At 36.7% G+C, this 20,880-nt stretch overlaps 1 long non-coding RNA gene and 1 pseudogene across 3 annotated transcripts in view; one reads left to right on the forward strand and one right to left on the reverse strand.

Annotated features, from left to right (window-relative positions):
• The window catches only part of LOC141582777 (uncharacterized), a 1,185,669-nt gene that overhangs the window by 903,412 nt on the left and 261,377 nt on the right, over positions 1-20,880 (reverse strand). For all 3 annotated transcript variants that reach the window (XR_012515645.1, XR_012515646.1, XR_012515644.1), the window contains one exon: positions 11,324-11,419. This is a non-coding gene — a long non-coding RNA (uncharacterized LOC141582777). The remainder of the gene's footprint in view (positions 1-11,323; positions 11,420-20,880) is intronic.
• Positions 2,114-2,608, forward strand: LOC101044239 (small ribosomal subunit protein bS18m pseudogene; annotated as a pseudogene).

Here is a 20,880-nt window from a genome sequence, read left to right on the forward strand (position 1 = left end):
CAAGTAATGCTCATGCTGCTAGTCTGAGGACTTTATTTTGAGAACCACTGCTCTACTAATAATGGTTTCAAATCAGTGGTTCTAAACTCTTGTTGCACATTAGAATTCTCTGGGGGAGATTTCACAAACTAAAATTCCAGATCAATCAAATTAGAACACTGGGGAGGGGACCTCAAGGTGCCTTGCTTATAGTTTTTATGCTCTTCAGGTAATTCTAGGCTACAGCTAAGGTTGAAAACACCTGTTTTAAATCAGTATCAACCAATTTCAGCTAAAATAATCATAATATTTTCCTATATTACGAGTCACTAAGAAAAAATAATAATTAGTTTTTTAAAGAGGAAAACATAGTTGGCCTAAACTCAGTAAATTATCTTAAGGTATGTTGCTTTACATGTGCAAATGATGATACATGGTTCATTTGTGGAAATCACTAATATATGCCTAAAGGAAAGAATGGAAAATAAAGAAATGAAACACTCTTTTAATCATACAGGTATGGATTTTTGCAGCTTGGGTTAAAGCTTCTAGTAGCAGCATTACAGGAAGTGGTATATTTCAAACAACATAAGTGAAAGCAAAGATGGTGTCTTCTGGAAAATCATGTTGGAGGACCAAAATGAGTGATTTTAGTGATCATAAAGATAATGATACTGAAGGCACAGGTGCCACGTTTGAATAACATTGTTTTAAAAAAGTGAAAATTAAAAAAAAGTGAAAATAGCACAAAGCAATATTTTTAAAATAACTGAGGTTTTATAAATGTGATTTTAAATATGCATGTGTAACTCTATTGATACATTTGATATTGTCAGTAGACTGTGTGTGTGTGTGTGTGTGTGTGTGTAGTAATGTGGATTGGTCAAATGTATTGAGTACTAGCAATACAGATATGAAGCCATCGTTTAGAAACATCTTTGAAAGTGTATTTGAAATATATTCAAATATATTCTAAATATTTGAATATCTTCAAAATATATTTGAGTTGGCCAGGTTTTTTTTTTTTTTTTTTTTTTTTAGACAGCATTTCGCTCCTGTTGCCCAGGCTAGAGCGCAATGGCATGATCTCAGCTCACTGCAACCTCCGCATACTGGGTTCAAGCGATTCTCAGGCCTCAGCCTCTCAAGTAGGTGGGATTACAGTCATGCACCACCATGCCTGGCTAATTTTGTATTTTTAGTAGAGATGGGGTTTCTCCATGTTGGTCAGGCTGGTCTCAAACTCCTGACCTCAGGTGATCCACCCGCCTCCGCCTCCCAAAGTGCTGGGATTACAGGCATAAGCCACCGTACCCCACCGGCCAATATTTTTTATTCTGTCCACTCATGAACTTGGATAACATCTCATGTCCAGGGATATACAGAGTTCTTGGCTAAAAGCATCAGGAATGTCTTCTGAAAGAGGTGGTATTTGAGCTAGCCTTCTTAAAATAAGTAGGTATTCGTCAAATAACTAGAAAGTAGAAAGTTCTTCCAAACAGGAGAAACCACATGAGTTGTGGAATTGTGAAAAGAAAGCAAAAGGTGAGTAGTAAAAATGCCAAGATGGAAAAGTAACATACTGCTAAATGATGGTGACTTAACATCAAAAGATAAGGAAATTTTACTTTTATTCAGAGTATTTTCCAGATGATGCTTCCTCCAGTAACAGATCTCTGGAAACATCCTGTTGCTCCTCACCCCTCTTCAGCCTTCACTTCTCTTCAGAAAAAAACTTGAAACTTTCAAAAATGATTCTAAATGATGGCTTAACATCTGTATTGCTAGTCCTCATCTGACATTCAAAAACTTTGTGTCATAGATTCCCATGAACAGTTAGAGATCTTAAAGCAGAAGATAACTTGTCACATGAATTTAGTATTTCAATTATCTATTACTATGTAACATACAACCAAAAAATTTAGTGGTTTCTAAAATCAATTTATTATCTTTCATGATTGTTTATGAATGAGGTGTTTCTTCTGCCTCACACGGCATTGGCTAAGATACAGGGATATTTACAAAATTCAAAATGGTTATTGAGTTGTCAGTCAGAGGCTTTAGTTCTCCTGCAGATGAGACTCTCCACATAGCTACTTGGGTTTCTTCACAGTAAGGTAAATGGGGTCAAAGAATGACCATTCAGGACAGGAAGTGGAAGAAACACAGAACCACGGCCGCTATGGTTACTGTTTGCGGTGGTCTAGGGAGGAAGAAAGTGACACACCTGGTAACGGCTGCTATCAGCCCTACACATCCCAGGACTCACACAGTGCTATGGAGAAGAGGATTTTCACAATATAAACAGATATCCAGCAATGAGGACCTGCCCATTCTAATGGAAAGCCCTTATAAAGAACCTCTTAAGAAATGTATGTGTGGAAAGCATGTAGATTATAAGAAGGTACAGCTTTTGGCCCAGTTTGTTTCTCCATTTACTGGAGGCATTTATGGAAGGTACATTACAGGTCTTTGTGTGAAGAAACAGAAAGAAATAACAAAAGCAATTAAGAGAGCTCAAATAATGGGGTTTATGCCAGTTACACACAAGGATCCTGCATATCTCAAGGACCCTAAAGTTTGTAACAGCAGATACCGGGAACAACTTCTATCATGTTACCACCGATAAACTTATTTTACAGCAAAGAATGGCTATTCAAAAAGGTGAATGAGTAAGCTACAGATCTCTTAAGGCTCATCCATTGATGTTACGTAGTATCACTTGAGATGCATTCCATTCCAAACGGGGAAAAAAGCTGACTCTGCCTTTCCATAGAGGAGGGGCAAGATCACATTGCAAAAGTGTATGTGGAATGGTAAATATAGTTATGGCCATCTTTGAAAACACAATGTACCACACACACAGAAATCTAGCCATTAACCAATATGTGGGGACTTCAGGGGTTAGCAGTAAATGTGATGACAATATTGTATAAAATTATATAAATTATTACATTTAAAAATCATCTTAAAGCATAAAGAGAAATCAAAAATTAGCCCAGACTGAGAAGGTAAAGATCTTTATTATTCTTTATCAGGATGAGATAATAGATATAGATAAAACCAGCTGCAATGTTGTCAGCTAAGCAGTAGGTGCTGGACTGTAATAATTCCAAGGAAGCAAAGTGGACCTGAGATTTAATAAACAAATATATATATATATATATATATATATATATATATACTTAATACTAAATATTTATATATAATTTTCAAGAAAATATTATATATATATATATATATACACACACACACATACATGTAATTTTCCTGAACAACTTTTGTGGTCATGTCTTTCTTATTCAACTTGATTGTGGTAGCAATGGTGATAGCAGCAGGAGGATAACAGTAGAATCTATTTTTTAAAATCACAACATTTTTATGGGGACTTCCAGTTTCCAATTCTGCATATAAAGAATTTGGATGTCACCACTTTGTCCTAACAAGTAAAAAGCTGAACAAACTGAAAACTCAACAATTCTTCTTAGATCCGTAAGAGAAGTGTGGTCACAAGGCAAACTGCTGTCCCCAAGATTGAAGGGACAGATAGGTGGATACAGAGAATCACAACATAGCAGAGCAGAAATCTTTTTGGGAACCAAAGCTGATACAGGAAAATATGGACTGTAATTGACAAATTGCTGTAGGCAGAGCATGAACAACTCTGAGAGTTAAAAACTCCAAGGTGGGCTGGGCACGGTGGCTCACACCTGTAATCCCAGCACTCTAGGAGGCCAAGGCAGGTGGATCAGGAGTTCAAGACCAGCCTGGCCAACATGGCAAAACCCCGTCTCTACTAAAAATACAAAAATTAGCCGGACATGGTGGCGTGCGCCTGTACTCCCAACTGCTCAGGAGGCTGAGGCAGTAGAATCACTTGAACCCAGGAGGCAGAGGTTGCAGTGAGCCAAGATCATGCCACTGCATTGAGCCTGGGTAACACAGCAAGACTTTATCTCAAAAAAGAAAAGAAAAGAAAGGCAAAGGAAAGGAAAAGAAAGGAAAGGAAAGGAAAGGAGGAAATGAAAGGAAAAAAAGAAAAGAAAGAGAAAAGAAAAGTAAAGAAGCCACCTCTATAACATAAAAGCACAAGGTAAAGCAGCAAGTGCTGGTGTAGAAGCTGCAGCAAGTTATCCAGAGGATCTAGCTAAAATAATTGATGAAAGTGGCTACATTAAACAACAGATTTTCAATTTAGATTAAACAGCCTTATAGTAGACAAAGATGTTATCTAGGACTTTCATAGTTAGAGAGGAGAAGTCAATACACATATGAAAAGATGGTAACTTTAATCAGAGTTTTGTAGCTTTCCTCATATAGATTTTGTACATGTTTCCTTAGATTTATACCTAAGTATTTCATTTTTGGGGGTGCTAAAGCAAATAATATTGTGTTTTTAAACTTCAAATCTCACATGTTCATTGTCGGTATATAGGAGAACAATTAATTTTTGGATATTAAGCTTACATCCTGCAACCTTGCTATAATAGCTTATTAGTTCCAGGAGGATTTTGTCAATTCTTTCAGATTTTCAACATTGACAAACATGTTATCTACAAATAAGAACAGTTTTATTTCTTTCTTCTCAATCTATATATTTCTTATTTCCTTTTCTTGCCTTTTTGCTAGCTAGGACTTAGTGTATGATATTGAAAATATCCTCCACATCATGTGTCATTACGGAAAGGTAAATTAAAACAACAATGAGATACCAATATACATCTATGAGGATGGCTGAAACCCCAAACAGTAAAAATAGTAAATGCTCGCAATGATGTGGAGCACGGAATTCTCATTCTTTGCTGGTGGAAATGTAAAATGGCACAACCACTTTGGAAGACAGTTTTGTGATTTCTTCCAAAACTAAAGATACTTTACTATACAATCCAGCAATCACCTCCTTGTTATTTACCCAAAGGAGCTGAAAACCTATATCCATATAGAAACTTGTACACAGATGTTTACAGCAGCTTTATTAATCACCAAAACTTGGATGCTGCCAAGATGTCCTTTAGTATGTGAATGAATAAACTGTGATACATTGAGACAATGGAGTATCATTCATATGCTAAAAAGAAATGAGCTATCAAGCCATGGAACGGCATTGAGGAAACTTAAATTCATATTACTAAGTGAAATAAGCCAACATTAAAAGGCTACAGACTATATTATTCTAACTATATGACATTCTAGAAAAGGCAAAACTATGGAGACAGTAAAAAGATCAGTGGGTTTCCAGGTGTTAGGGGCAAGGGAGGCATGAATATGTAGAGTACAGAGGAATTATAGGGCAGTGAAAATACTGTGATATTATAATGGTGGATACATGCCATTAATACATTTGTTCAAATGCACAGAACAAACGCACAACACCAACGTAAACTATGGACTCTCAGTGATAATGATGTGTCAGTGCAGTTCATCAGTTGTAACTAGTTTACCACTTTGGTGGGGGATGTTTATAACTGTGGAGACTATGCATATGTAGGGTACAAGGTTTATGAGATATCTCTGTATCTTTCTTTCAATTTTCTTGTGAACCTAAAATTGCTCTCAAAATTGTCTTTTAAAAAATCATAACAGGCCGGGCATGGTGGCTCACATCCGTAATCCCAGCACTTTGGGAGGCCAAGGCGGGCAGATCATGAGGTCAAGAGATCAAGATCATCCTAGCCAACATGGTGAAACTCCATCTCTACTAAAAATACAAAAATTAGCTGGGTGTGGTGGTGCACACCTGTAGTCCCAGCTACTCAGGAGGCTGAGGCAGGAGAATCACTTGAACCCAGGAGGAGGAGGTTGCAGTGAGCAAATATCATGCCACTGCACTCCAGCCCAGCTACAGAGGGAGACTCCACCTCCAAAAAAAGAAAAAATAGTAACAACTACCATTTACTGAATTATTCGTCTATACTAAGTACTGGAAGCCATCATTTAATTCTCTTTCAACATTTAATTGTCACAACCACACTATGAGAAAAATACTACCACCTTATAGAAAAGTGAAGCTTCAAGAGATTATACACTTTCCTGAAGTATACAGCTAGCAACCCATAAAGATGGGATTCTAGCTCAGGAGTTGACAGGTTTGTTGTTTTGTTTTCTGTAAAGGACCAGACAGTAAACATGTGTGGCTTTGTGGGTCATCTAGTCTCTGTTACAACTAAACAAGTACTCTACTGTGCCACTGTAGCATGAAAGTGGCCAAAGATAATATGGAAACTAATGAGCAGGACTGTGTTTCAACAAAACGTTATTTATAAAAATAAGCAGTAGATAAGATCTGGCCTGCAAGCTATAATTTTCTCACTCCTATTCTTGCTCAAGACTGATCTAAGCTTCTTGACTCAGATTTTATGAAAATATGTCTTTTATATTTTTACATCCCCATGCAACATCTAGCACACCGACCATGTTTGCCTAGGCACTCAAAAAATATTTGTTGGTGGAATGACCAATAAATATGACTAATACTAAATACCAAAAAGTCAACTAATACTTATTGGGCATCTACTATTTCCTAGGCACTGTTATAATCACTTAATATATGTCACTGAACAAAAGAGAAATCCTTGCCTATGAGGAGCTTAAAATTTATAAATCTCCAACTCGTATAGCATAATTATGTAGGTTTCATATTATTGCCATAACAAATTACCACAAACATAGTGGCTTAAAACAACACAATTCTGTTATCTTACTGTTCTGTAGGCAAGAAGTCCAACATAAGTCTCACCAGGCTAAAATGAAGGCATTAGCAGGGCTGTTTTTCTTTTTGGAGGATCTAGTGGCAGCTTTGTTTCCTCCCTCATTATGGTTCTTGGCAGAATTCATTCTCTAAACACAGTTCCCAGTGTCTCCGAACTAGCAACTGGGTGTTGAATCATTCTCCTGCTTCCATCTTTCTTTCTGACTACAGCCGGGAGCTGTTCTCCAATTTTAATGACCTATGTGATTAAATTGGGCCTACTTGGACAATCTAGTATAATCTCCCCATCTCAAGTGCCTTAATTTTAGTCACATTTGAAAAGTCTCTTTTGTCATGTAAAGTAACATATTCACAGGTGCCAGAGATTAGGACATGGGCATCTTTTGGGGGACATTATTTTGTCTACCACAAATACCATCATAGAATTTTATATTAAATCTGTTGAATTTGATCTTTGCCAATGGATCATACTTCTAGTGAGTCAATATATAATATAAATAATAAATTATGTAATTATAAATATAATTATAAATCAATGTGTGTGATAATTCATTAATATCAGATAGAAAAAATTAGACTTTCCCCAGCCTTACTCAAATCTGTAGATTTGAGAATTGCTAATGCTCAAGCCAGTCATAAATAATGCCAGCAGTTTTCAAAGACTCTTACCTAAAATTAACAACATTAAAAACAAGTCTTTTCATCATAAGCCTGATATATCTTGAATGAATTCTCCATTTTGAACACATACTGTCCATTATTAGCTCCTGCCTAAAAATAAGATTGCTACATGTCATTGAACTGAAGCACTGTTCCTGCCCTTGTCGTGTTAGCTCAGGCCACTTGACTGGGCCCCTGCCTTAGTTTTATGATTTGCCTTTCGGGCCCTTAATGTCAACTAGAATTTTAGCTGCAAAGCTGTCATCTTCTCTGATCATTACCAACCCCCCCTACTGCATTTATATCCCAGGCACTGGTCAGGTCTTCCTCCAACTGAGATGGACAATATCAATCATAATGCAAGACTTTTAGCTCCAGAAGAGTTACTCTCTGGTTTGCCCAACCTTTTATTCATTGACAGGATCTAAATTGGCCCAAATTACCCTAAGCCACAACATTGAGGCTTGGTCTACTCATCACTCTAGCTTCTCAATCCTAGGCCTACCCTTAAAGCTAGCCTAGTTCCCAAAATCCAACCCTATGTGTATTATTTGTCTTCCTTAATGGCTCTACCATCTACCCATGGCAAAATTAAAAACCGTAAGAATAATATTCAACTCCACTCTGCCTTTATCCCCAACTTTAAGTCACCATATTCTACTGATCACCATGGAACAAAGCATAGAGAAAGAGGACTGGCTTGGCAGAGAAAATAACAGTTTCTGTTTTAGAGAAAAAAAGCGTACTTTTTACCCCGAGACATTCAGCAACCCTTGGCAATGAAGCACCCTTAAGTCAGGAGAGAAGGTTCTTTATGATCTCTGGAATAAAAGGAGACTTTTGGAAAGTTCTGCTTCTGGTTCAAGTAGAAAGAATGTTAATCTTAGAGTTGTAAAGACCTGGTTTCTTTTCTAGGCTTTGCTGCCTACTTTGATAATTTTTTCAACTAGGAAATGCAAATAACACCTACCTCATGGGGTTGTTTTGAAAATTAAATAAGGTAATGATTATGAAAGCACTTTGTAAAATGCATGTATCAGCTGTTATCATTATGATTATCCCACTAATCCCCCCCTGTCTCCACTGCAACAAATATTACAGCTGTTCAGGGTAAGGAGTGAATATTATAAGCTAATCATTCAGATTCATTCAAAAGACCATTCACTTTTGTTTTATCATATTAGCAGAGGTTATTTTACTCTAATCCTGTCCATGAAGTTACATTTTGGACAGAGCTCAGTCTAATCCAACCTGCCAATATTCAGCTTGGCTCTACTTAAAGATTCATTCAACCACCTTCTCTGAAAGCACGAGCCAACATTTGTGTATGTTTGAATCATAAATCATATGCTAACAAGATGCCAAAAGCAGTCACCTCTTTTATGAATCAGTCGTTGATTCCTAAGACTGAATTAGCCCCTTCTTCTTCTATTTTCCATCATATGTTGCCAACCCTGTGATAGCATTTGTAATACGGCATTATAATGGTGTCTCTGATCTTCTACAAGAGATTGTGGCAACTCTAGGGTACAGATTTAGTCTTTGTATTCTCATTCATAACACAGTAGATAGCCAGTGTGTGTTTATTAAAACAAAGGAGGGAGCAGAAGGAGATCCACACTATAGGGGAAATTACCCCTTAAATAGCTACATTACTCCAGCATATTTTAGGTATGTAGGAATTTCAAATAAAGGAGAAGCAAAATAAAGAAAAAACATTCTTTCCAAAAGTCTCCAGTTTACTTTTCTATAGCATGTTTAAGAGGTGTTATCAGTTGTTTGTAAGTGCAATTTAAATTAGGCTAATTATTCCAAACACTTCGCATTAGAGATATGTGAAAGAAGAAGCAGTTTATATGAATCTCTCAGCTCTTGAGTGACATGTCCTGTGCCTTCTGGAGAAGGAGAAAGCTTAAGTTTTATTTAGAGAAAAATCTAGCATTACATCTAGAATACAGATGTGCTGGTGAGAAGCAAGATCAGAGAGGGAGGAAATTTTCTCATTTGGAAAGTTGTTCCTATAAGGATTTTCATTACATACTTTCAAATAATAACATAACCTATCTTGATATCATATAATCCTTTCTTGGTTCATTGATATTTAAGTTTAAAATTAGCCCAAGTAACCCTTGGATTAAATGCAAATGAAAATTCTGTGCTATAGCATACACTTCTTAAGGCACTGCTACCGTTGGAAAACATGATTCTCCTGAGTTCCTGAGTTAGGTAAGAGGTCAGGGCTTCAATGACTACCCTACTGCGCTTCAGTCATGCATCACAAATGTCAACATGTACCCCTGAGAGTCTTGTTGAAATGCAGATTCTGATTCAGAGAGTATGATTCAGTGGATCCAGGTCATGTACAAAGTCTGACTTTTTAACATTTCCAACAATTTCCCAGGTGATGCCCAAGCTCCTGATCTGCAACCCACATATTGAGTAACAAAGTTATCATAGACATGGTGATTTTTTAAAATTCACTATCAGTGACAATTTTTAAGATAAACTGCTACTGTATTTCCCCTATGTCAGTGGTTATGAAAATTTTTCCCACTTAACATCTTTTACTTGAGAGAATAACAGATTTGAAAATAATAAACAACCTTGAAGCATTGAAGCTTTTAGTCTGAATTTAATCACTATGTAAAATGTGGTTTATGTAATGATTAAGAAAGATAATGTCCTTGGTACATTAAGAAAGATAATTTACCTTGGTAAATGAGGTAAATTATGTTTAAGTTACATTTTCTTTCTTCAAAAAGCCCTTTTCTATGGCTCAACATGGGAATAAAAGGGATTTTTCATCTCATGTAAGCATTTCCCATAATGAGATATCTCTTGTAATAATTTAACCAGGAGAGCCAATCTAGACAGCCCTTAATCAGTAATGACAAATTGAAGCACCTTAAAAGTAAAAGAAGTTGTGTTTTCCAGTACTTGCCATATTAAATTTTAGCCATGCCCTAGAGTTATAAAACTGCTTCTTCGTCAATCCATTCTACACGCAACTAACATTACTTATTTTGGCTGAGCATCCAAGAGTAGAAATTTTAAACTAAATGATAGAAGAACTACAGTCCCTAGACAGCATACATTCTTCCATGGCAGAATTTAAAATCTGCAAGACCTCACACTCAGTTTGAAAGCTTTCCCTCTCATTTTCAACTTCTCACTAATCTTCTTTTATTCTGTTTCCTCCCTACCATAATCAGCTGATAGGCTATATAAAGTTGTGGAATATATATATATATATATATATATATATATATATATATGTATAAATTGTACTTTAGGTTCTGGGCTACATGTGCAGGTCATGCAAGATTGTTGCATAGGTACACACATGGCAATGTGGTTTGCTACCACCATCCCCCTGTCACCTACATCTGGCATTTCTCCCCATAAATTATATTTTAAGTGAACTTAACAAATTGCTTTGTGTGATGAATTCTATGCAAAGAAATAAATCATTCTTTGTAAACAATCATTCCCCAAATATCTGTTAACAATGTTTTCAAGTTCTTTTCTCATTATTTTAAAGCTGAATGTGTCTGTACTTTCATTTTATGCATCACTTTAAGTATTTTTGTTTTGTTTAATTCCACAAAGGGAAACTAACACCCATGAGACTGGTGAAGAATCTGGGGCTAACAAGAGGAGGAGGTGGCTACCAGTAGTAGGGCTGAAAGTGTAAGAGGAGAAATCCATTATCTAGAACCCAGGAAGACCTGTGATTAAAGGAAAGGGACACCCTATGCCCTTAAATACAGGAATACAGCCACTTCCCTTCCACTCACCAAACCCAACACTGAATTGACAATGTCAACAGAGGTCAGACTCCTAAAGCACAGAGCAGGAAAGCAGGGTAGAGAAGCATGGAGATAGAACTTATAAGGCTGTAAAAAGTGTACTGGGCACAGTGGCAGGTATTGATAACATATAGGAAATAGGAGAATTGAGGGAACATTCACTTACTGAATGTTGAGACCATTAATCCTTTCCCCACAGTCAGCTCCAGAATTTCAATAGTCAGGCTTCAATACTCCGGGTAGGAGATTGGATGGTTCATCTCTGGAGGATGAAAAAGAAATTAAAAGCCAAATTAAGTGTTGGAAGATAGAATTGAGAAAAAAATTCCTTAATATAAACCAAGAAGATGAAGAAATGAAAAATTAGAGAAAAAGATAAGAAAAGTAAGGATGAAGTCAACAGTTCCAGAATTCAACATGAATAAACAGTTATAGAGTCCCAGCACGTGAAGGGTGATAATGAAGGAGAAGAAATTATTAAAAAAAAAAATTCAGCAAAACTTTCCAGATGGATTTCCAGATTGGAAAGACTTGCCAACTATGCAGCACAACTCAGGCCCTCACCAAGGAAACTTTACCATAGTATTTAAGATCACTGAGAAAAACTGAAGACACTGTGAGCTTCCAGAAAGGGAGAAATAACAGGTCATATGCAAAGAATCAAACGTGAGACTATTTCTGACTTTTTAACAGAAAAATAAGAAGCCTGTAAGCAATGGAGCAATATCACCAAACTTTTGAAGAAACACAATAACCAACCTATAATTCTAAACTCAGCCAAATTATCAATTAAAAGACTTTTTCAGATATGCAAAAACTCAAAATTTTATCTCCTAGCATCTCTTTCTCATTTGGTTACTGAAAAATGTGTTATATCAAAATGAAGGGTGTAAACCAGAATACGGAAGGAAATAGAATACAGGAAACATAAAACTCAGAAAAAAAGATACCCCAGAATAACCCATATGCACCATGCAGGGAAAATAACCAGTCCAATTTAGAGAGTTTTTTTTTTTTTTTTTTTTTTTTTTTTTTTTTTTTTTTCAGAAAAAATAAAACGCCTGAATGCATTGGGGAGAAACTTAGATAATTAATTAGGGAGATAAGTTTTGTTAGTGATAAGTATACATAAAACTAGGTATAAGTTTCGTTAGTGATAAGTATATATGAAACTAGGTAACTATAACATAAGGCAATTATTAGTTTCTGAAAAAAATATTTTGCGAAAAACAAAGAATCGCAATATATGATGCAACTCAGTTACAAATAGTGTTTACACAGTTACACTAATATAAATATTGAAGATTGAAGATTGCACTAATTTACAATAGGAAGTCTGAATACATGAGAATGGAGAAAAACAGAGAATGGAATTTTCATTTTTCTTTTTGGAATGTCAATCAATAATATTTATACCCAGAAAATCAAGAAGTAGGAAGAAAATCATGTTATTTAGGGAAATGGAGGTAAATACTCAAAAGATATAGCTAAATGATTATTGTAGTTTTCTGTATAATTTGCACACAAATAATAAGTAGCTATATTCTGCATTCAAAATTTAATGAAATTTTTAAATTAAATTTAAAATATAAAAATCAATTTCAAAATTTTAAAGATAAATAATATATTTCTGTCACTTCTGAGGTATGATAGATCACAAATTACAGCATGCAATTCTTGTCTTTCTTTATGTGATTATTTTTAACATATTTAATTGCAAAGGGAAATGTTTGCTATTCTAATTATTTCATAAAACATGATTAAACAAAATGTCAGCATTAAAGTAAATGATTCCTCTTATTCTTTTGTTTACTAAAACATGAATAAAGAACCTAGATGCATCTTTGAAGATTTCTACAATTTCTTACATTGATTAATCTTTGTACCATGTTTAGATTATTATGACTTGGAATTCTTCTTGAAAGTTGACATTACCCTTAATGAAATACTGGAAGTTTGAAATAATGGAAATTCCTTGCTATATAATAGAAGAAAATTATAAATCTTTTTTTCTAAGACTGGCTTTCTTTGTCAAGACTTTGATGAACAGCTTCTAATAATGACATTTTCCCAGGACAATTTGAAGATTATACTTAAGAATTCTTTTTTTTTTTTTTTTTTTTTTTTTTTTGAGACGGAGTTTCGCTCTTGTTACCCAGGCTGGAGTGAAATGGCGCGATCTCGGCTCACCGCAACCTCCGTCTCCTTGGTTCAGGCAATTCTCCTGCCTCAGTCTCCTGAGTAGCTAGGATTACAGGCACGAGCCACCATACCCAGCTAATTTTTTGTATTTTTAGTAGAGACGGGGTTTCACCATGTTGACCAGGATGGTCTTAATCTCTTGACCTTGTGATCCCCCCGCCTCAGCCTCCCAAAGTGCTGGGATTACAGGCTTGAGCCACCGTGCCCGGCTACTTTAGAATTCTTAATTAAGGTCTGTTGCTTCAACATGCCAACACCATAGCACATCAACAATGTGAATTTTCTCCTCCACGTTGTATAATGCCTCTTAAAATCTATGATAGGAAAAATTTATCTTACTCATTTCACCAATCTCCTAATTAGGAAAAAAAGAAAAGGATATGGCTTCATACTGTGCTTAGAGAGTGGATAGAAATTGAGAAGTATGCTAAGAAAATATAAAGATTTACCTAAAATTCATTTGCATAGTAATTTGAAAAGAATATATGTCCATGACTATTTAACTTATGAAAAAATGAACAGGAGAATTGACATGGAAAAACATAATTATCATTTCCAAATCAACAGATGAAAAAATAATATCAAGCTCTTTGATTCACATTTTGTATGTATTCGTTTATATATTCCTAAAAATGTGTATAAATAAACACTATTACTATAGTAACCTATTTTACAAATAATGAAACTGAGACATGAAAGTGAAGAAATTTACCCTGCTAGAAAGTTGTAAATATGGAAAGCAAACCCAAACATCTTTGAGCAGAAACTATCTTTTAAGTCACTATTCTAAAACAATTTATATTTAACTTTTAGCTAATTATGGTATTTCAACAGATTCTATTTGTGTAGTATAAATATAAGAACAGTTTATCTTTCTCCTCATTCATTTTCAACTTCAATGCTGTTATGCATTTTCTTCAATGTTTGTGATCCAGTCCTAACCTAGCTTTGTTTAAGAAAAAAAAGAAAGAAATTGGAGCCAAGATGACCAGCTAGATGCAGCCAGGAAAGCTTTGACCACCAAGAGAGACCAGACCATCAGGTAGACCGGGATATTCTGAACAGATTTTTAGAAAGAAGGCATTAAGAGTGGACATACAACAAGTGCAAATCCCAGGATGATAGGGGAGGAGGCTGGAAATCCTGCAGGGGGTTGCCAAGCACCTGTTCCTGGCCCTGAGAAGCTCCTAGGAAAGGGGTGAGTGAAATGGGTGTAGAATGGTCCACTTTCACCATGAACCTTCATGATCCTAGCTATGGGAGACGCCATAATTCCCAGGCACATTTGAGTTGGCAGCGAGAACTGCCTAGCAAGTTGGAAGAGACAGCACTCCAGCCTGTGTGGAGCCCAGAAAGTTTGGCATGGGATTGGCTGCAGTGGAGCACGGCCATGGGCACCCATCCCCCAAGACTTGCCATACTTCTCTAGGTGACTTTAGACTTTGTTATTAATAGCTGCCAGACCTAGACAGAGCAAGGCTGTCTTACTGGTGAGAGAGGGACAGTCTGATCTGAGAACCCCCTGTCTTCTTGTCTCTCCCAGGATCCCTGCCTGGCTGAAGCCACTTGCAGCACAACTACTGCCATAGCTCTTTCACCAGCATACCCCACCTAACCATTGGAGTGCTTTTGCAAATGGACATCCACCAGCAGACATTGACCCACAGCCTCCCCCCGCCAGTGTGCAATCACCTGCAACCTCTCCCCACTGCCCTGCCAGCATACACATGTGTACAGACCTGCCACCACCTTGCCAGCCCACATGTGCATGGGAGCCCACCACTGCACCACCGGAGTGCTTTTCCCAGCAGCCCCATCAGTGTTGCTCCTAGCAGACTGGGAACACTTTGACCTCTCCAGTGTATCAGGTGCTTAACCTCAAAAAAACCATAGAATAAGGCTACGGGTCTGGCACCAGCCTCTTGTGGTTACAGCATGTAGCCCAGTAGTGCTGAGTTGAGTCTAGGCCTCCTGAAAGCATCCAGAAATGCAGCCAATTGACTAAGCCTAACTTACACTGCAGTTAAACCCTCAAGGACTTCAATATAAAAGCAAAAAGGCTCATTCAAAAGACAGCAACTTCAAAGTTTGAAGGAATATCAGCCCACGCAGAGGAGAAAGAATCAGTGCAAGAACTCTGGCAACTCTAAAAGTCAAAGTGTCTTCTTACCTCCAAACTATTGCACTAGGTCCCTAGCACTGGTTCTTAACCAGACTGAAATGGCTGAAATGGCATAAAATTCAGAATCTGTATGGCAAGGAAGCTCATCAACATACAGGATAAGGTTAAAACCCAATCCAAGGAAAATAGTAAAATGGTCCAAGAGTTGAAAACTGACATAGCCATTTTAAGAAAGAACCAAACTGTACTTCTGGAAATGAAAAATTTACTACAGGAATTTCAGAATGCAATTGGAAGCATTAATAACAGAATAGACAAAGTTAAGGAAAGAATATCAGAGCTCAAAGACAGTTCCTTCTAATTAATGCAGGCAGAATAAAATAAAGATATAAGAATTTTTTAAATGAACCAAACCTCCAAGAAATGTGGTACTATTTAAAGAAATCAAACCTACAAATCACTGGCATTCCTAAACAAGATGGAGAGATAGAAAGACATTTGGAAAACTTATTTGAGGATATTGTCCACAAAAATTTTTCTAACCTTGCTAGAGAAGTCAACATGCAAATTCATAAAATTGAGAACCCTTGCAAGATACTATACAAGATAATCATCCCCAAGACACATAGTGGGCAGATTCTCAAGTCAATGTGAAAGAAAAAAATCTTAAAGACAACCAGAGAGAATGGACAGGTCACATAAAAAAGGAACGCCATTAACAGCAGACCTTTCAGCAGAAACCTTATAAGCCAGAAGAGATTGGGAGACTATATTCATCATCTTTAACCTCTTTCCCATTTAGAAAAAAAAAGTGCAGCTCACTGCCAATGCTTATTTAATTTTGTATAAACATGCTCCTTGAGGCTGAAGGACATCTGACTGATTTTCAACATGAAAATAAAATATAAAAGCTTCTCTTGGAGTTATTTCTAAACAGAACTAACATCAGAATCATTAGGATCATCTATTTCAGGAAAATCAGATTCATCAAATGAATCTTTGGCCAATAACTGTTTGAGAACAAAGTTAACATCATGCATAGGAAAGCTACATTTTCTAAAATGTGATATTCTCAGTAATCAAGAATTACTCCATTTTGTAAATGGAAATACCACTACTAAAAACAGAATGCTATAAATATAATGATGTCTTTTGTTTCTAAGTTGACACACTAGAGCAATGCAAAAATAATAATAAAAGTGAGATACTTTGTGGTAAATTTATCTCAGAGTATCTGTAGCTGCCAGCAAGTATTCTTGGGGTATATGGGAAAAAGTTTAAAGAAAAGACATTCCAACCAAGAATTTTATATCCAGCCAAACTAAGCTTCATAAGTGAAGGAGAAATAAAATCCTTTTCACACAAGCAAATGCTAAGGGGATTTGTTTCCACCAGAGCTGTCTTATAAGAGGTTCTTTAGGTCATGCTAAACATGGAAATGGAAGACTGGTAACTGCCACCATAAAAACACACTTAAATACTTAGCCCACTGACACTATAAAGCAACTATACAACAAAGTCTACACAACAGCCAGCTAACAACATGATGACAGGATCAAATCCTCACATATTAATATTAACCTTGAATGTAAATGGGCTAAAAACCCCCACTTAAACGATACAGAGTGGCAAGTAGGATAAAAAAGCAAGACCCAACTATATGTTGTATTAGGGTTCTTCAGAGGGACAGAATCTATAGGATATGTGTATATATAAGAGGGAGTTTATTAGGAAGAATTGGCTCATGCGATTACAAGGCAAAATCCCACAACGGGGGAAAGAGAGAAGCCATCATTGACTCATTCAGGTTCGAAAGCCTAAAACCCAGGAAAGCTGACAGTATAGCCTTTGGCCTGTGGCCAAAAGCCTGAAAGTACCTAGGAAGCTACTGGTACAAGTCCCAGAGTCTAAAGGCTGAAAAACCTACATTCTGATGTCTAAGGGCAGGAGGAGGAAGAGTGGAAGCAAGCATCCAGCACGGGAAGAAGAAAGAGAGCAAGAAGACTCAGTAAATAAACTTATCCCACCTTCTTCCACCTGCTTTGTTCAAGCTGTCCTGGCAGCTGATTGGATGGTATCCACCCACATTGAGATGGGTTTTCCTCTCATAGTCCACTAAATTAAAAGGCAGTCTCCTGTAGCTATACCCTCACAAACATATGCAGAAACAATACTTTACAAGCCATCTAGGCATCCCACAATCCAATCAAGTTGACACCTAATATTAACCATCACATTTGTCTTCAAGAGATCCATGTCACATGCAATGACACCCATAGGCTCAAAGTAAAAGGATGGAGAAAGATCTATCAAGCAAATGGAAAACAAAAAAATGAGGAGTTGCTATTCTTTTTTTTTTTGAGACGGAGTTTCGCTCTTGTTACCCAGGCTGGAGTGCAATGGCGCGATCTCGGCTCACCGCAACCTCCACCTCCTGGGTTCAGGCAATTCTCCTGCCTCAGCCTCCTGAGTAGCTGGGATTACAGGCACATGCCACCATGCCCAGCTAATTTTTTTGTATTTTTAGTAGAGACGGGGTTTCACCATGTTGACCAGGATGGTCTCGATCTCTTGACCTCGTGATCCACCCGCCTCGGCCTCCCAAAGTGCTGGGATTACAGGCTTGAGCCACCGCACCCGGCGAGGGGTTGCTATTCTTATTTCAGACAAAACATACTTTAAACCAACAACAATCAAAAAGGACAAAGAAGGGCATAACATGACGATAAAGGGTTCAATTGAACAAGAAGACTTAACTATCCTAAATATATATGTACCCAACACTGGAGCATCCAGATTCATAAAACAAGTTCTTAGAGACCTACAAAGAGACTTAGACAACAGCACAATAATAGTGGAACACTGCAACACCCTGCTCACAGTGTTAGACAGATTATCTAGGCAGAAAACTAACAAAGATATTTGGGACCTAGACTCAACATTTGACAAAATTGACCTAACAGACATCTACAGAACACTCTACCCAACAACAACAGAATATACATTCTTCTCATTTGCACAGGGCACAGACTCTATGATTGAGCATATGCTCAGCCATAAAGCAATTTTCAATAATTTCAAAACACTGAAATCACATCAACCACACTACTGGACCACACCACAATAAAAGTAGAACTCAATTCCAAGAAGATCTCTCAAAATCACATAATTACATGAAAATTAAACAAAATTCATCATCATTAACCTTTTCCCAATTAGAAAAAAAAGTGCAGCACACTGCCAATGCTCATTTAATTATATATAATCACACTCCTTGAGGGTGAAGAGCCTGATTTTCAATGTGAAAATAAAATATAATAAATGACTTTTGAGTAAAGAATGAAATCAAGGCAGAAATTTTAAAAAATTCATTGAAACTACTAAAAACAATGACACAATGTACCAGCATCTCTGGGACACAGCAAAAGCAGTGTTAAGAGGAAAGTTTATGATGTTAAATGCCCACATTAAAAATTTAGAAAGATTTTAAATTAACAACCTAGCATCACACATAGGGGAACAAGAAAAACAAGTTCAAACCAACCTCAAACCTAACAGAAGGAAAGAAATACCAAAATCAGATCTGAACTATATGAAATTGAGACAACTAAGTTCATACAAAAGGTCAACTAAATCAAAAGTTCGTTAGTTGAAAGAATAAATAAGATTGATATACCAATGCCTAGATTAATGAAGAAGAAAAGAGAGAGAGCTAAAAAATCCATCAGAAATGAAAAAGGGGACATTACCACCGATCCCGCAGAAATACAAACAAAACCCTCAGAGACTATTATGAATACCTCTATGCACACAAACTAGAAAACCTAGAAGTGGATAAATTTGTAAAAACATACAACCTCCCAAGATTCAACCAGCAAGAAATTGAAACCCTGAACAGATCAATAATCTACCAACCAAAAAAAGTCCCTGACAAGATATATTCACAGCTTAATTCTACCACATATACAAAGAGGACCTGGTACCAATCCTATTGAAACAATTCCAAAAAATAGAGGAGGAAGGACTCCTTCTTAACTCATTCTGTGAGAACAGCATCATTCTGATACCAAAACCTGGAAGATACACAACAAAAAAAGAAAACTTCAGGCCAACATCCTTGATGAACACAGATGCAAAAATCCTCAGCAAAATTCTAGCAAATCCAACCTAGCAGCATATCAGAAAACTAATTTGCCATGATCAAGTAGGCTTTATTCCAGGGAGGTAAGTTTGGCTCAACACATAAAAATGAGTAAATGTGACCTATCACATTAATAGAACTAAAAAATAAACCCACATGCTCATCTCAATAGATGCAGGAAAGGCTTCAATAAAATTCAACATCCCTTCATGTTAAAAACCCTCAACAAACTAGGCGTCAGTGGAACATACCTCAAAATAATAAGAACCATCTATGACAAACTCACAGCCAACATCACAACGAATGGGCAAAAGCTGGAAGCATTCCTTCTGAGAACCATAACAAGACAAGGATGCCCACTCTCACCACTCCTATTCAACATAGTACTGGAAGAACTAGCAAGAGCAATCAAGCAAGAGAAAAAAAACTTACCCAAATAGGAGAAAGGAAGTCAATCTATCGCTCTTTGCAGATGATATGATTCTATACCTAGAAAACTTTTTCTCTGCTAATGGCCCCTAGAACTGATAAACAACTTCAGCAAAGTTTAAGCATAAAAATCAAATCAATGTACAAAAATCAGTAACATTTCCATTTATTTATTTATTTATTCATATTGATGAGGACTCACTATGCTTCCCAGGCTGGTCTCGGACTCCTGAGTTCAAGTGATCCTCCCACCTTAGCCTTCCAAAGTACTGGGATTACAGGTGTGTAATCCATGCCCATTCCCAGTAGCATCTCTATACAGCAATAACATCCAAGTTGAGAGCCAAATCAACGATACTATCCCATTCACAAAAGCCACAAAAGAATAAAATACCTAGAAGTACAGCTAACCAGGTAGGTGAAACATCTCTACTACAATGAGAATTACAGGACACTGCTGACATAGACGGAAACATATTCCATGCTCATGGATTAGAAGAATCAATTTTGTTACAAGGCCACATTGCCCAAAGCAATTTATAGATTCAATGCTATTCTTTTCAAACTACCAACATCATTTTTCACAGAATTAGAAATAACTTTTCTAAAATTCATATAGAACCAAAAAAGAGCCTGAATAGCCAAACTAACCCTAAGCAAAAAGAACAAAGCTGGAGGCTTCCCATTACCTGACTTCAAACTGTAAGGCTACAATAACCAAAACAGCATTGAACTGGTATAACAAAAGACACACAGCCAATGGAACAGGTTATACAAGCCCAGAAATAAAGCCCCACACCTATAACCATCTGACCTTTGACAAAGTCAA

Source organism: Saimiri boliviensis, chromosome X (genome assembly GCF_048565385.1).
Source record: "Saimiri boliviensis isolate mSaiBol1 chromosome X, mSaiBol1.pri, whole genome shotgun sequence".
In the NCBI taxonomy this organism is placed as follows: domain Eukaryota; kingdom Metazoa; phylum Chordata; class Mammalia; order Primates; family Cebidae; genus Saimiri; species Saimiri boliviensis.